At 39.7% G+C, this 17,926-nt stretch overlaps 1 long non-coding RNA gene across 1 annotated transcript; it reads left to right on the top strand.

Moving 5' to 3' along the window:
* Window positions 1-1,832: 1,832 nt before the first annotated feature.
* LOC139167308 (uncharacterized) lies at window positions 1,833-15,485 on the top strand. Its single transcript, XR_011559099.1, has 2 exons — window positions 1,833-1,883; window positions 15,272-15,485. It is a non-coding gene; the product is annotated as an uncharacterized lncRNA (long non-coding RNA).
* Window positions 15,486-17,926: the final 2,441 nt, after the last annotated feature.

Genomic DNA, 17,926 nt, shown 5'->3' on the forward strand with positions numbered 1-17,926 from the left:
AAAAACGGGTGCTTCGCTGGCAACGGAAGTCCGGAGGCGAGGCATTCCAGCGGCGGCGGTGAGTTTGTAAGGTGAAAATAGTTTGTAAGAAGAGGCAAAAAAATCTTAAACCCTGGGTTTGTATCTCGAAAAGTTTGTATGACGAGGCGTTTGTAAGACGAGGTATCACTGTACTTTCTTCTGAGTATAAAATGTTGACATTTGCATTCTGCCAAAGCAACATCTTTTTCAATATGTCCTTTATAAGTACAGAGTCTTGTGGTTATTCACTTTGTTCACAAAATCACTGGAAAACATTTTCAGTTTGAAAACAAAAGTTCACTTATAATCATTTTTTTTAATTTTTATAACATATCTAACGGATACCCTGGAGGTTACTGTCTTTGTATTGCACATTGTCTCATGAACAGGCATAGCTTTGAGTGGTAGGACTTCAAAGCTAAACTTTGATAAAACATGTACTATTAAAGAAAACATTTGAACTGTGCAGCAGAAACAATATAAATCAAAAGGCCCTTAAAATAACTTGAACCTTTTCCTTATAGAATACAAATGGACGTGGATTGATGAAAATCAACATTTTTAGAAAGAAAATAAAGCTCCTTAATTTTATTTTCTTCATCTGTCCTTGTTTATAAAAAGAAGTCATCAAGATAAATATAAAAAGGCTTCATTCAAAGCCCAAAATTTTTGGATCCCCTGTAATGAATAGAATAGAATTCTTTATTGGCCAAGTGAGATTGGACACGCAAGGAATTTTTCTTTGGTGCATCTGCTCTCAGTGTACATGAAAGAAAAGATACACTTGCCAAGAATCATGAGGTCCAACAATGATTGTCATAGGGTACAAATAAGCAAGAAACTTGGTTTCTTTACTACTGATTATGCGCAGAATATCTGTGCATGCCTATGACTTACAAGCCACTCATGCCAGACTGTCATTCCAAATCCCGGTAAGAGAAAGCCGCTCCTTGTGTTTGTTACATACAGAGATACTCCTGCCCTTTCTTTTGTTTTTCCTGTTAGTTTTAAAACAAGAGGCAGAAATCAGAGGAATTCCACTGAAGATTGTAAACTGGGGAAAATATAGGTCTGCCACGGTTTCGTGCAGCTTCGCTTAGGAATCAATGTTTTATTTCTGGGTTTTTTGTACAAATTAGGAAATTGGGTATAATTTCAACCCTTTTCTTTCAAATCTCATTAATCTATCAATTAATAATAATAATAATAATAATAATAATAATAATAATAATAATAATTTATTAGATTTGTATGCTGCCCCTCTCCGAAGACTCCAAAAACAATTAACTTATGATGAGATTCATCCATCATGTTCAAAGAGGACTTTGACATATAACAGGTTGTGGGCTGTCCATGTTGGTAAGACGTATATGGGCAAGAAATGTTCTGCCACATGTTGGGCAAACATATGTGGACACCATTGTCACAGCCTTTGCAGCTCTGGCTTTGTGGAGTGCTTGCTTCTCTTCTGCTGTCATTGTTCTTCTGTCCTCAGATATCTGGCAACCTTGGTGGATTAAATTAAATTATAATTTTTCTTTAGAAATTTTTTCATGATTTCTAGTACTTCCTGGACAGAATATTAAGAATCAAATGGAAAGTGCTCATTTGAGGCAGTGGTAGACAATGGGTTTTCTTTTCTAAGCAAGTTATCAGATGTTGTATGATGGTGATCAGAACAGCCCTGTAATTTATCCATTCAGCACGGAAAGTTTATATTGTACTGTTTGAAGTTCAAACATTCATATTTTATCCCTTCCTTTTTAAAAGATTGTTTTTGTTTGTTGACTGTTTGTCTCCCAAAGCAGGAAGGAAGAAATGATCCTTGCAGTCAATATATTCCAATATTACATGGCAAAGAGGTAATATTATTGAAATTATTTTATCTTTTGTTTTCAGCCTTCAGTCATCACATGTGGGGGTTTTTTTGCTGTTCACTTAAAAGCCTATTTACATACACAGATACAGAAACATACACACACACACACTCATAATCACAGAGTATAAATGTGTATATCCATATCCATATCTACCTTTTTTTGCACTTGAGAAAAGAGGAGGATTAACTGTTTCCTTTTCATGTCACAATCCCCCCAAATAATATTCTTCAAAGTGATGCTTAATCCTGATGCTAGTGCAAGATTTCTATCTATCCTGATAAGGATGATTTTACTCTAAACAATGGCAGATGAGGGAAGAATTAAGCATCTCCACCCCTGTTGCTCATTCCACAGCTTTGAAAGATCATGAAACTGCAAGTGATATTAGATATCCCACCGTGTTTGGATTTAAGAAAACAAAACTGAAAGGATTATCCTTTAGAGCCAGAGTGGCGCAGCAGGTAGAGTGCTGTACTGCAGGCCACTGAAGCTGACTGTAGATCTGTAGGTCAGCGGTTCAAATCTCATCACTGGCTCAAGGTTGACTCAGCCTTCCATCCTTCCGAGGTGGGTAAAATGAGGACCCGGATTGTGGGGGCAATAGGCTGGCTCTGTTAAAAAGTGCTATTGCTAACATGTTGTAAGCCGCCCTGAGTTTAAGGAGAAGGGCGGCATAAAAATCAAATAAATACAATCCACCAAACATGAGTTGTCATGTTGAATTCATCCCTTCCTTCATCATCACATTTGTAAAATAATATATCTAGTTGTAATAGCTTATTGATGTGCATTTCATTATTTCCACCAGGAGCAGCCATATAGTTGTGGGGAGAGACCATTAGAACATAAGAAAATTTTGCTGGATTAAACTGTCTTGATTTTTACAGTAATCAATCAGGTGCCCAGTGGAGTATCACAGCAAAACAATAGCACCCTCCTATTCAGGTTCCCTGGAGCTGCTATTATGTTCATTTTTTGAAAGGGTTTACATTATTTGGCCACTTATTTTACACAATGTAACTCTGGGTGTCTGTAACAATCAAACCAATATAAATACAATAGCAAATAGCACTTAGACTTCTTCATAGTGCTTTGTAGTCCTCTCTAAGCAGTTTATAGAGTCAGCATATTTCCCCCAACAATCTGGGTGCTCATTTTACCAACTTTGGAAGGATGGAAGGCTGAATCAACTTTAAGCTAGTGAGAATTGAACTGCCAAACTGCAATCAGCTGGCAGTCAGCAGTAGTCTACAGTATTGCATTCTAACTACTGTATTAAGGTATTGTGATTTAAGAGCTGACCAGATGTGAATCTGATGCAAATAAGATGATTCAGCATTGGTATTGCCTTGTTAAGATGGAGGTGAAGTCCACAAAGGTTTTTACCTAGAGATATTTATATATACCCTCCCTCCCTCCCTCCCTCCTCTTCCTCCTCCTCTTCTTCTCTCTCTCTCTCTCTCTCTCTGTCTCTCTCTTGTGGTGCATCTCATTGCTCTCCCTGTGCCTGTAGCTGCATGATAAGGTATTTACCGTGTATATGTATGTATATATTCAGTTGTATATAAATTACTGTTAATTATGTAAAGGCTTTGGGTGTTGTGTGCTGTGTTTTGTTCCTGGGTTTATCTCATAATACAAGTTACGCTGCAAAACTCTGACACATGACTAATAAAAGAGGGTCATTCGTGTCAAGTGGACCAGTGTGGTCCCCACCTTACCATCCCAGATTTTGATGAAATTTGGCACATAGTTTCTTTACGATATGAAACTATGCTGTGCAAAATTTTAGTTCAAAAGTCTAAAAAGTGGGAGTTCTAGGAGACCTCAAATAAAGGGTTGCAAAATGCTGAGTCAGCAAAAATGACATTTCGGGCCAAATTCTAGAAGCTGTAAATTTATTTATTTATTTATTGGATTTATATGCCGCCCCTCTCTGAAGACTTGGGGCGGCTAACAGCAATCATAAAACAGTGTACAATAATAATCCAATACTAAAAACGAATTAAAAACCCCTTAATATAAAAAACCAAACATACATACAAACATACCATGCATAAAATTGTAAAGGCCTAGAGGGAAAATGAATCTTAATTCCCCCATGCCTGGTGACAGACGTGGGTTTTAAGTAGCTTACGAAAGGCAAGGAGGGTAGGGGCAATTCTAATCTCTGGGGGGAGTTGGTTCCAGAGGGCCGGGGCCGCCACAGAGAAGGCTCTTCCCCTGGGTCCTGTCAAGCGGCATTGTTTAGTTGACGGGATCCGGAGAAGACCCACTCTGTGGGACCTAACTGGTCGCTGGGATTCATGCCGCAGAAGGCAGTCCCTGAGGTAATCTGGTCTGGTGCCATGAAGGGCTTTATAGGTCATAACCAACACTTTGAATTGTGACTGGAAACTGATCGGCAACCAATGCAGACTGCGGAGTGTTGGTGTGACATGGACATATTTAGGGAAGCCCATGATTGCTCTCGCAGCTGCATTCTGCACGATCTGAAGTTTCTGAACACTTTTCAAAGGTAGCCCCATGTAGAGAGCGTTACAGTAGTCGAGCAGTTTCAGTAGTAAGTTGGAGATATTTGGAGAACCTGCACACCTTGTAAGGCTTTATAAATTGACAAAACCCCATGTACCTAGTCTTCTTACTTTCTACATGGTTCAGGCTCAAACTTTGCCAACCCCCCCCCCTCTGAAAAATGAATTTACAGTAATATTCAGGCTGCTGTAGTTTCAAAACTACTTGGCCTTTCAGGTTGATTTTTGGCAGGTGTACTAAGTACATGGCCGCAATGAGGACTTCCAATTTGCAGCACTTTCCTTCAAGTAGTTGAAAAAATATAAGAATTCAAAGTGGGTACTTAATGGGGTTTTGCCAAATTTTGGCTATCTTTGATGCCCTGTTTGATCCTGTGGGACAGCTTCAATCCTCTTCAATTTGGCACCATTAAAAGAGCAGATTCTCTTCTTTAAGAATATATTGTTTTAATGTTGGAGTCTCTTCAAATAACGATTGAAAAAATGTCCTCAACTGTTTGCGGGCAGCCTGTGGTTTCTGCACTGCACCCTTGATACAAGTGATTCTTTTTTCAATAAGCAGCATTTTTATAAAAATAAAGAACACAAGATGTTATAAGACTGTGTTCAAATATATTAAAAACAGGAATGTTTGTTAGGAAATGGAAGGGTGAGGTTTCATAACATGTTTGAAGAAATTTTCACTAGCTGCTCAGGCTAGTTTGCAACAACCTAAAAAAAAGCCAAATTCTCACAGCGCAAGGCTTGTTTGAATTTTGTGAACAAAAAATAAATAAAATCAAGTTCATTTTTGTTTCCCATAACCTTTTTCGAGATCACATTATTCCTCACTGCAAATCCACATTAGATAAACAAGTACAGATATTCAGCTGTTTGTTTTCTAAATCATTGTAACTCACTTTGGCAACTTTTATGGAACAACTCCAAAAATCTTCCAGCTACCAAGGTTGAGAAACACTGCCTAAATGTTGCACTTGGCCCTTCCCATGTACATCCCTCTCCTGAGATGTTGGAATGTGACTCTGAAATTTCCCAAACATGAAGGCTGCTGTTTATTGGCTGAGAATCTAGGAACTCCAGTTTCAACATACACTCATTCATTCATTCATTCATTCATTTATTTATTGGATTTGTATGCCGCCCCTCTCCGTAGACTCAGGGCAGCTAACAACAGTGGTAAAAACAACATACGACAATCCAATACTAAAACAGCTAAAAACCCTTATTTTAAAACCAATCATACATACAAACATACCATACATAAATTGTAGAAGCCTAGGGGGAAAGAATATCTTAGTTCCCCCATGCCTGATGACAGAGGTGGGTTTTAAGAAGCTTACGAAAGGCAAGAAGGGTGGGGGCTATTCTAATCTCTGGGGGGAGTTGGTTCCAGAGGGCCGGGGCCGCCACAGAGAAGGCTCTTCCCCTGGGTCCCGCCAAATGACATTGTTTAGTTGATGGGACCCGGAGAAGGCCCACTCCCCCCCTTGGCCATGTTGTTTTGGTGTTACATTGATTGTGTGCTTGTTTTTTTAATATTCTGGGGTTGTTTTTTAATGAATTTTTTAGCTTAAAATTGTAATTGGATTGGTGGGTATTGGATTTGCTATTATGTATTGTTTTTACTTTGTTGTGAGCCACCCCGAGTTTGCGAAGAGGGGCGGCATATAAATCCAATAAATCTAATCTAATCTAATCACTCTGTGGGACCTAATTGGTCGCTGGGATTCGTGCGGCACAAGGCGGTCCCGGAGATAACCTGGCCCGGTGCCATGAAGGGCTTTATAGGTCATAACCAACACTTTGAATTGTGACCGGAAACTGATCGACAACCAATGCAGACTGTGGAGTGTTGGTGTGACATGGGCATATTTAGGGAAGCCCATGATTGCTCTCGCAGCTGCATTCTGCACGATCTGAAGTTTCCATGTCCAGATGGCTAGGAAGGGAGGCTGGTGCAGTCTCTTTTCTGTGTTAACTTTCCCTTTAAATAATAACTTGTCAGATACCTATTTGTTATCCCCTCTCAAGTGCTATTAAAGCATGAAAACCATCCATTTGATAAAAAGCCTAAAGTCAACATGCCTGGCCAGAGAATTTTCAGTTGCTAGTCTCTGAAGCTGAGCCAGTTTAGATATGACCTCTTATGATATTCCATGCTGCCGAAAAAAGCTCCCTCTTTCATGGAAAAGTACTGAGCCTGCTCTCTGCTTAACATTAATGCTAAGAAGCTCTGACAACAGTTGGTCAGTGGAAAATTGGAGAAAGCCTCCTGCACGTAGAGCATTAAAAGCATTATTTTTAGATGCCCATTTATTTTCCTTTCCAAATCACCGTGGAAAGAAAACAAAAACACAACCTCGCTGCCCATTTTTATGTGTCGATTGGTAGCTTTTTATCAGCATGCTGGCATTCCAAGCAAGGAAAGAGGGAGAACGAATGTATAAATCTACCTGTGATGTACTAATAGAGTTATGCAGCATTTCAAGAATAATCCATGGAATCTCAGGATGCTGAAAAGGGCCAAGAGGCAGCTAAAGTGCCACTGGAAGAAAATAAAGAATGAATCTGACTGAACACAGGTTAGAGCTACTATTAAGGCCTACCTTGTAGCGGTAAGAATGACGAAATGTCAGTATTTCTTCTCGCTTATTGTATCCATTTTTTTTTCTTGTTGTGAGCTGCTCCGAGTCCTCGGAGAGGGGCGGCATACAAATCTAATTAATAATAACAACAACAATAACAATATTTATTTATTTATTTATTTATTTATTATTTAGATTTGTATGCTGCCCCTCTCCGCAGACAATCCAAAGTGTCGTCTGTTGCGCCTGTTCAAGCTCACCTGGCCCCTCTTCAGGAAGGAGAGCTTCAAGGTCACATGGAGCTTTTTGCTCAACACCCAACAGATAAAATCACTCATTTGCTCTAGCTTGGCCTCCAAATGTGAAGCAAGTCGTTTTATTTATTTATTTATTGATTGGATTTGTATGCCGCCCCTCTCCGCAGACTCATATCTAAAATCCTAATTAAAACTAAGGACAATTCAACAGGATACATACTAGACATTCATACCAATTCAGACACGTGGACAAGCTGGTGGCCCTAAATCCACTACTAGCTGGTGTGTGTGTGTGGGGATAACAGGATAACAGGCTTCAGCTAATAAGATGAAATGGCATTAAAGAACATGTGGCAGTTGTGACTAGGAGAACACCAACTCTGCAACCTGACATATTAACTTAAATTGGCTTTTAAGATGCACAGCTGCCTAATTCCTAACTTTCTTGGATAAGTTACTGTAGAAGTAACACAGGAAATTATAGTGTACACAAAGAGTTCCTAATCTCTCTGTCCATGGACTGGCACCAGCCCCCTCCCCCCCCGGCATGTCAGGATGTGCAAACAAATGAAGCCCCATCCATGGGATGCAGGCAGCACACAAAACCATACACCCTCCAGTCCACAGAAAAACCTCTCTCCATGGAACCAGTCCCTGGTGCCCAAAAAGGTTTGAGGGGCAGTGTCACAAAGTGTACAGATAATATGTACATTTTAAAATGATTTTTAGCTGGCTTTCCTTTGACAAGGGAGCTCCAGGAATAAACATGCAACTACTTGGTGGTTCACAATTAGTCATTTTATTAGAAAAACCAAAACAATAAAGAAAGGCATATAGAATAGACTTCTTTTTTGGCCAAGTGTAATTGGACACACTAGGAATTTGTCTTTAGTGCATAAGCTCCCAGTGTACCTGTTCTGCCGGGCTCTCTGGTAGGAGCCTCCCGAAAATTCAACGGTACAAATTTTAGACACACACACGTTTGACAATTCAAAACAATGTTCTTTATCACAAAATTCAAAATAAACTAAGCACTCTTTTTGTATTGCAAAGAGCACTCGTCCCAAAACAACCGGGTAGTCTGTACAATTTCCCTTAAGCAGTCATTAAGTACTTAGCTAGCAGCTGTGAAGAAACTTCACACCCCTTCTTCTTCCAACGAAGTGAGACACACACACATGTTACTCTGCTTTGGTTTCAAAGGCATGAAAAATCAACAAACAAAGTCCAGAAAACAGCAACACAGGATTCCTGAAGAACTGCGATCAGATACTCTTCCACAACGGCCAAACCCACACGCTGCTATTTATAGCAGCAGCCTTAATTACTGGAGCCCCACCCAAACACAGGTGGCCTCTCTTATCTCCTGTGATATCTCCTTACTTGGTCTCTTCTACGCATAATTCTGCGCTTGCATGCGTCCAAGACGTCTTCATCCGAATCAATGGAAGATAATGGAGATTGACTGCCTGGGCTGAATGCCAAGCCCCCCTCTTCCAAGTCACTCCCACCTTCTTCTTCGTCCGAGGAAACTAAACTCTGAACTAACTCTGTCGGCAATAACACAGGCCTATGACATGTTGAAGTTTCCCTTGCATCCAACTCCACATTCCCTGGAGCAGGAACTGGGCCAGAGCCAACCACAACAGTACCTAAAACTATAAGTGAGAAATCATGATCATAGTCATCATAAAAATACATTCATCATAAATCGTAAGATACAACACTTGGAAATAGTCATAAATAAGCTATCAACATAAACCATACTAGGAAACTAAATAAAACAATATAAATCATGAAGATACAAGGAACAAAATTATAGTCATAAGCAGAAAAGGAGATAGGTAATAGGAAATATGAGAAGAATAATACACCTTACTAAATAGTTTGACTGCTGTGAGAATTAGTTGTTTAGCAGAGTGATTGCATGGGGAGGGTGGGGGAACTTGTCCCTGTGTTTAGTTATTCTGCATTGTTTTGACTTTGAGGGTAGAAATAGAAACATTTTATATCCAGGATGTGCGGGGTTTGTAGATATATTCACAGCCCTTGACTCCTGCATTATACAGGTCCTCAGTGGAAGATAGGTTGGTACCAATGCTTTTTTTCCTGCAGTTCTAATTATCCTATGAAGTCTGTTTCTGTCTTGCTTGGTGGAAGAGCCAAAGCACACAGTTATAGAAGTGATGATTACAGACTCAGTAATTTCTTTATAGAACTCTATCAGCAGCTCTTTGGGCATTCTGAACTTTCTGAGTTGGCGCAGAAAGAACATTGTTTGTTTTGCTTTTTTGATGACTTTTTTGATGTTAGGTGTCTGTTGTGGTTCCGTCTGAGGCCCCTCAGGGAATGGCTGATCTTCTGTCGGTTTCCAGCTCAGAGGGAGAGGCTGAGGAATAGGAGGTGCAGGCAGACGAGGAGGAGGAATCCCAGGCTGAAGAAGAGGGAGGACAGCCAGAGTCCCACCAGAGGGAGCTCTCCCCAGCAAGCAGCCTGGATTCCTTAGAGGAAAATGCACAAGCCATAATTGATCTGCGACAGAGAAGAGCTACTCAGAGAAGGGATCAATTGGCTAAGTATTTTCAGCATTAAAGAGGCAACAGCTGGGTTTGGGTGTGGTGCTCTTTGGAAAGGCTAAAAGGCAGACCCACCCTTCCTGGCTTGTGGAGTTTTATCTTTGAGAGTCTTGGGACCTGGCTGTGAACTTTGGCGTTTTGGAATCCTGGTTTGTGCCTTTGACTATTGAAACCTTGGGTTGGGTATGCCAGCAAGAAGCTTGCTGTATTGTCTGGACATCAGGACTCTGCTGTAACGTATTATAGCCTGTCTGTTGGGAAGAACAGGTTTTCCTCTGTGTTTATTTTTTCCAGCTATAAAATACTTTTGGCTTTTACCAGAGTGTCTGGCTGTTTTTTCCAGTTGGTGTTGAGGTCTGGGGGAACCCAGACAGAACAGGTGTCCATTTTAAGTCTTGAGATATTATAGAACCTAGAAACTTGAAGGTCTCTACTGTTGATACTGTGTTGTCTAGTATTGTAAGAAGAAGTAGGAAACCCAAAAAGGTAGTACTCTAAATTATTTAATTTACTGGTATTGCTAAGAAGGTCCTTATAGAGGTTTTCTGCCCACAAGTACCGAATCTACAAAGCCTGATTATTGTTATTATATTTATACCTTGCATTACCCTTGGGAGCTACGGGTGATGGGGAATCTCACTTTTATAGCACAATAACCACCTTGTGAAGTAGAAAGAAAGTGAGTGAGTGATCCAAGATATTCATGCCGAATGCTAAAGGGCTTATCAGTCCTCCAGTGGCAGATGTGCTCTTCACAAATTGTTTGCTAATTGCAATAAATAATCCATAGTATCTAAGCCTAGAATGGAAAATCTCTGAAATAAGACTGATGTTTTTTTTTCTGATTGTATTCCTCTTTCATTCACTTTATTGAGATAATTGTGAATTCTAGATGGTGACACTAGTATTGAAAAGAATTGGGAACTTTGCCTCCAAGGAACAAATCAGAAAATACAATGTGTTTTATAAACTAGTTACAGATACAGTGTTGCTGGCATGTGTGATTGCTGGATTTGCAGAAAACTTTGTTTAAAAATAATGATAGGAATGCTTTGAATCTGATGAGCTGCAAAAAAATTTACTATCACACTGTGGGCATGGCTTATTGTGTGGGTGTGGCTTGATGGTCATGTGACCGGGTAGGAATGCTAGCCATGTGATCAGGTGGGAGTAGCTTGACAATCATGTGATGGGATGGCTTAAAGGCCATGTGACCAGGTGGAAGTGATTTGCCGATGAAGATAAGTTTTCAAATAGGTGCTTGAACTCTTTTTCAGTTGATTAAAACACATTATTTGAATAGCCACAAAAAGGACAAATGATAGACAGCATGATTTGTTGAGGAGCACAGTCACATTTAAGATTTTGTACTGAGCCCCATAAGGTTCAGTGTGCTAACAGATTAGGCAAATAGCTCAATTTTATTTAATTGCTATAAAGGTTCAGTTCTAGATAATAATTAAAATGATTAAAACATTTATCGATAAAACATACTATTTAATTATTTCCTATTTTAAAAGTAATTAAGGATCATGCTCAGGTACTAGAGAAGGAAGAACAATAAAAATAACTATTAAGTATTCAATAAATAGTGCATAATTTACTACCCCCACTGTGTCCCTCCCCCCTGTGGGGGTAGCAGCCCATCACTGAAGTTAATCATTTTTCCTCTTAACCTGTCATATAGTCCCATCTAACCTCAGCATTCAATGTTGTGGTTAGCTCTGGCTAGCTCCTGCCCCAAGGAATGTGCAGGTGGAGGTGGGGGAAACATCCACATGCCACAGGCCTGTTTTGCTCCCATTAGAATCTGCCGACGAAGTCTCCTCTGACCAAGGAAGTGTGAGTGACAGGGAAGAGGGGAGTTTGGCAGACAGCCCAGGAGGAGATCAATCATCTGTATCATCCCTGGATTCTGAACAAGAATTAATTACACATTCACGCATGCGTAGAGTGATGCATAGGAGACAACAACTGATGGATTATTACAAGAGAAAACGAGGCCACCTGTGGTTGGGTGGGGCTGCTGTAATTAGTGCTATAGATAAAAGTGCAGCCTGATGTTTTAGCCTCATGGCAGTTTATCTGACTCATTGTTTCGTCAAGATCGTGGTTTTTGTGCTGTTCAAGATTGTATGTGTGTACTCTCTGGACTTTAGAATTGGACTCAATTTCTCAGTTATTGGGTGAGCAATTGGACTGCATTTAACCTTGTGTGTACCAGAAAATCCCTTTGACATTTAAAAAGGGAGCTGTTTCTGTTTTTCTGTTTATAAAAACTTTTGGGTTTTCCTTTTATCGTGTGGTGTGTGTCTTCCTGGACTAATTACCCTGTAATACAGGCGGTTGAAACATGCCAGCAGAACATTAAATAGTTGTGGTTTTTTCCCCAGATTAGCAATTCAAAAAGTAACTAAGTGTCAACCTCTGTAAATCAGATAGGAAACAGAATGAATAACTCTACTAATTCTACTAATAATTCAGGGATCTCCAATCCCCAGGCTGCAGCCCAATGATGGGCTACTAAAATTTTTACTATCACACGGTGGGTGTGGCTTATGCATTTTGTTTCAACATCTTTCACTGCAAATTGGGTGCTCTGGGGTGGAGCTCCAAATTTTGCTACCGGAATTGCATTCCTGACCGTTGCCGTAGGAGCCCATCACTGCTGCAGCCCATTCAGAACTGGGATACAGAAGTGGTGAGTGAGTATCCATTTGTGTGAGCATCCATGGACATCCGTGCCTGCCTCTCGTGGAAATAGAATTGTGTACATTCACCTGCCACTGGCCCAAAACTATCCCTTCTCTCTTCCCCAGTCCCCAAAGTCATAAAAGGTGGAGACCATTGGCCTACATCAGCAGAATTTTCTGAATCTAAAGGCACAAACTTTTAGCCACCACATTTAACTGCTTGATCCAGTAGGGTGGGTCTTTCCTTCCTCTGACCATTAAGCCACCACAAGTGCACTAGAGTGCCTTCTGTCCCCTGTCCTGTTGCTCTCCTATATCTCCTATATCTTTTCTTCTATTCCTATATCTCTTCTTCTATTCTTTCATTGATATGTTCTATTACTATATCTTCTTTTCTATTCTTTCATAGATATATTTTACTATGAGTATCACCTCTATAACCTTCATCATGTATTTTACTATGTGTATATAGATATATACCCACTAAAACCCTCATTGTTTATTGGACAAAATAAATAAATAAATAAATAAATAAAATAAATAAATGTCTGATAGTTTCTTAAGCAACATGTCTTCTGCTTTTTCCCTAAGGTGATTCATACATTCATTACACTAACACACTGTATAGCTGTTGCTATATTGTTATTCAAGCTTATGCCACATTATGAATGCAGCTTCTGTGTGGTATGAAATTAAACATCTTTTTTTTAAAAAAAAAATAGCCATGGCTTTACAACAAAGTTGGAAAAGGCTATAAACACAGTGCCTTTCATTGCAAAAACTTCACAAGAAAACCCAAAGGCTAATTCAAAGGAAATCAAGCTACGTGCAATTAAAGGAAATATTTCTTAGAAGAAACTGTATGATATTTCACCAAGGAACTATTGTTATGGTTGTGGAAGGGAGCATGATTCCTAAATCAGATGATCTGCAATTTGTGCATGCTATAAGCGAATTACTATGATCTAGATAAACAGCTACTATGTGTTGCTATCATATCAGCGTACGTGTCTACAATATCAATTCCTTATAAGTTTAATGTGAAACATTTTGTTACCATTTTGGAAAAATAAATCTAAAATGATAAAGCTATGTTTCAGATTTTGATGGGAATATGAACCATATGATAATTCTATGTGCGTCAATGTAGGACTACTCACATGATGGCCTATAATCATATAACATTTGGAGATGAATCATTCACACAAATAACCTAGGAATTAAATCTCAGCTGCCATTCCCTTCCCCACCCCTAAAACTATGATATTTGATTGGGACTTTCAACTCAATCATGTATATCTTAATCAAGAACACCTCCAAAAATGGAATATTTGCTCTAAGACTCCTTAACTAAGTGTGCCATATAAACATTACAGAAAAAAATCCATTCTGTTATTAAGGTCACAATTGCTCTGGCAAGGATTGAGCCACCACTTAAAAAGTTTAAAGAAAACTCACCTTTCTTTAGAAAAAAAGTCTGTAGCATTTACAGATACAAATGAAGAGGAGGTCAATTAGATGGGGGCAGACCACTGTGAAATTATGTGTTCTAATCTAGCTAGTTTAAATGTCTATTAAATAGTTTTTTCCCTCTGACGGTGGAGTTCTTTTCAAAACCTTATCCATAATTGGTTTCATCCTAAATAGCAAACAACGTACCAGGTTTTGCTGGGCCAGAGGTTAACTATGAAACAACTATGCTTTCCATGGAAACCACATTACATGAAAATAGCATCTAAATGATTTTTCTCCAAAATAATACTTGTATTGAAACCTGGAACTAATTTCCTGTGAAAATTCAGTGGTATGGGTTGTCACCAAAATCTATCATATTCTATTTATTACATTTTAATGATTTTAACAAACTGTTATGTATGTAACCAGTGATGGGCTCCTATGGGAACGGTCAGGAACACAGTTCTGGTAGCAAAATTTGGAGCTCCATCCCAGTGCACCCAATTTGCACTGAAAGATGTTGAAATAAAATGCATAAGTCATGCCCACAGTGTGGTAATAAAACTTTTGGTAGCCCATCACTGTATGTAACTATGCTGCCTAAATTTGCATGCCATTCGCTGATTGGATAAACTGCGAGCGGCCATTTTGAATGCCTGTCAGAACTTGCCACCTCCAAGGCAAGCTCTTAAAAGCAGCTTGCTTGGAGATGGCTGGCATTCTGTATTCACTCCAGTTTAGCTACAATAAAGCATTAACTAGCTACAGCGACTCTTATTTCTTTTGTTATGGTGATCTAACACTGGCGATGAAGGAAGTAAGGAACAAAGACACCTCCTAGCACCAGTAGCCATTTTAGAACTGACCGTTGGCTGCCTTCAGGCCGGCGGCATGTGTGGTGGCGCCGGGAGCACCACAGGACACCGGGGATCGCGGCGGCGGTGGCTAAAGGGAGTGGGGGGGAGCAGGCACACAGGAATGACGTGTCCCCCGCTCCCGTGGCTCCAGCATGCCCCGAATTGGTCGTGGGGCATGACGAGTTTCCGGGAGGCGGGTGAGCGGCTTCCCCCATATAAAAGGGGCGGAGCACCGCTCACCTCCCCCTTTTGCTCAGCAGGAGGCTTCACCCATAGTTGCTTAGAAATTGTCGATTGGCTTTTCCACCCTCTTTCGTTTTACCTCTTCAGCTCCTGTTTGATTATAATAAATGTGAACCATTTTATAACCCATTTTCTGTGTCTGTGTGCTTACTCCGTGTCCACTGCAACAGAATCCAGAAGGAAAAGAACTGCACAGCCAAACAATAACAATGGCTTCGCAGACATCTCCAGTTCCAGCACTCTACGATCCAAAGAGGGAATCATGCAAGATCTACATGTCCAGATTCCGAATGTTCCTGGAAGTGATCAATTTCCATGAAATACTGGACAACAGGAAGAGAGCTCTCTTCACCCCAGCTTAGTTACAATAAAGTATTAACTAGCTACAGTGACTCCGATTTCTTTTGTTATGCTGATCAAAGAAAAACATTACATTTTATGAAGTTCAATACATTTTATATATGTAGTGTAAGTGAAATTTCTATTCCATTTGATATAAAATTGCATATATAGAAAGTTTATCTTTCAAGCATTTTCAAAGGCTCCGTACAATTCTGGAAGTCCACAAGTCTTAAAGTTGCCAAGTTTGAAGACCTCTGATTTAATGTTTGCTGTCCTTGATTCTGAACCATCAAACAACACCAAAAGTAGTAGCTACTGATTGTTCTGTCTGGGTTCCCCCAGACCTCAACACCAACTGGAAAAACAGCCAGACACGCTGGTAAAAGCAAAAGTACTTTATAGCTTGAAAAATAAACACAGAGAAAAACCTGTTCTTCCCAACAGGCAGGCTAGGAGACTTTACAGCAGAGTCCTGATGGCCAGACAATACAGCAAACTTCTTGCTGGCACACCCACCACTGTAGAGCATAAGACCCCCACCTTTCCCCCCCAAGGTTTCAGTATTCAAAGTCACAAACCAGAATTCCAAGACGCCAAAGATCACAGCCAGGTCCCAGGACTCCCAATGATAATACTCCACAAGCCAGGAAGGGTGGGTCTGCCTTTTAGCCTTTCCAGAGAGCACCACACCCAAACCCAGCTGTTGCCTCTTTAGTGCTGAAAGTACCTAGCCAATTGGTCCCTTCTTTGTGTTGCTCTTCTCTGTCGCAGATCGATTATTGCTTGTGCATTTTCCTCTAAGGAATCCAGGCTGCTTGCTGGGGAGAGCTCCCTCTCGGGGGACTCTGGCTGTTCCCCCTCTTCCTCAGCCTGGGATTCCTCCTCCTCGTCTGCCTGCACCTCCTGTTCCTCATCCTCCCCCTCTGAGCAGGAAACCGACAGAAGATCAGCCGTTCCCTGAGGGACCTCGGACGGAATCACAACACTGATAGGCTGTTCCACTATGAGTCTGTCCAGTTTTTAAAACCAGCAAAATTGGCTGCGATTTGCACACCTGCTACTGATGAATTCTACAGCTTAACTATGTAGAAAGCAATTTCCTCCTGGCTACCCTTAATCTGTTTTTTCATTTCAGTGATGACCTTGAGCTCTAACACTGTGTGTGAGAGAAGATTTCTCTGTCTCCATGTTATCTATATCTAGTATGATTTCATATACCTCTATCATGTTACACTCCCTTATTCCAAACTAAAGTGTTGCAGTTATTTTAATCTTTAACTCTGTGGAACTGTTTTAGCCCTGTAATCATTTCGATTGTCTTCTTGTCATTTTTTCTAGTAACATAATGTCCTTTACAATTAGAACTGTACAATACAAAATAGATTATATGTGGTCTAACAATGGATGCATACAATGAAATTATTATATCAATCGTTCTAATTTCAGTTCACTTCATGAAGCTGAGGAAATTTCTTTACTTTTATAAGTTTAAACCCCTTTGTTGTTAAGTTATGCTTTCAGAAAGTATGTTGTTTGCAACACAAGATGAATGCATAGTATTCAATGTCAGTGAAAATATTGTAACCGTAAATTGTCTCAAAAATGATTCTATAAATATAACTGACCACAGTGAGAAGAATTTCCTGAAAATTATTTGATGCTGAGCAGCTCTGTTCAAGTCACCAAGAGGCTGTCGGCATATTAGAAACCATCTGTCAAAATCCTTTTATGAATTAATGAGGATAAATGTGCCGGTTGGAAAAATATAATGTAAATTAGGACAGTATTTGCATTAAGTGGGCATTAGGACAGCATGAATAGGTGGATAATGAAATTTTAAAATGTTGCTTTCTCTCTATGTTTTTAGAACATTCAAGATAATTAACACTTATCTTTATTTACATGGAAATGTAATCCCATTTTAAAAATGTACTTAGGGAAGGTGAATGTTTTCTGGCCTCCACTGAGGCCAGTAAGGGGCGTATATAAGTGCACTGATGTGCCTATCGTCCCCTGACCAATTGTCTTTCCTTATCTCATATATCATATATATTCTCTCCTTATCTATCTATCTATCTATCTATCTATCTATCTATCTATCTATCTATCTATCTATCTATCTATCTATCTATCTATCTATCTATCTATCTATCTATCTATCTATCTTATCTATCTATCTATCTATCTATCTATCTATCTATCTATCTATCTATCTATCTATCTATCTATCTATCTATCTATCTATAATATATATTCTCTCCTTATCTCTTATATCATATATATTCTCTCCCTCCCATCTACAGTGGTCCCTCGACTTGCGCGTTCTCGATTAGCGCGAAACGCTGCAACGCGGTTTTTCAAAAAATATTATTTAAAAAAATAAAATATTAAAAAATAATTTTTTTTTAATTCTGTTCCCTGAATGGAGACCGCCGGCCGCTCAATCGGGCCGGCAGGGAACAGAATGGAGCCTTCCGCGGCGG

Source organism: Erythrolamprus reginae, chromosome 4 (assembly GCF_031021105.1).
Source record: "Erythrolamprus reginae isolate rEryReg1 chromosome 4, rEryReg1.hap1, whole genome shotgun sequence".
Lineage (NCBI taxonomy): Eukaryota > Metazoa > Chordata > Lepidosauria > Squamata > Dipsadidae > Erythrolamprus > Erythrolamprus reginae.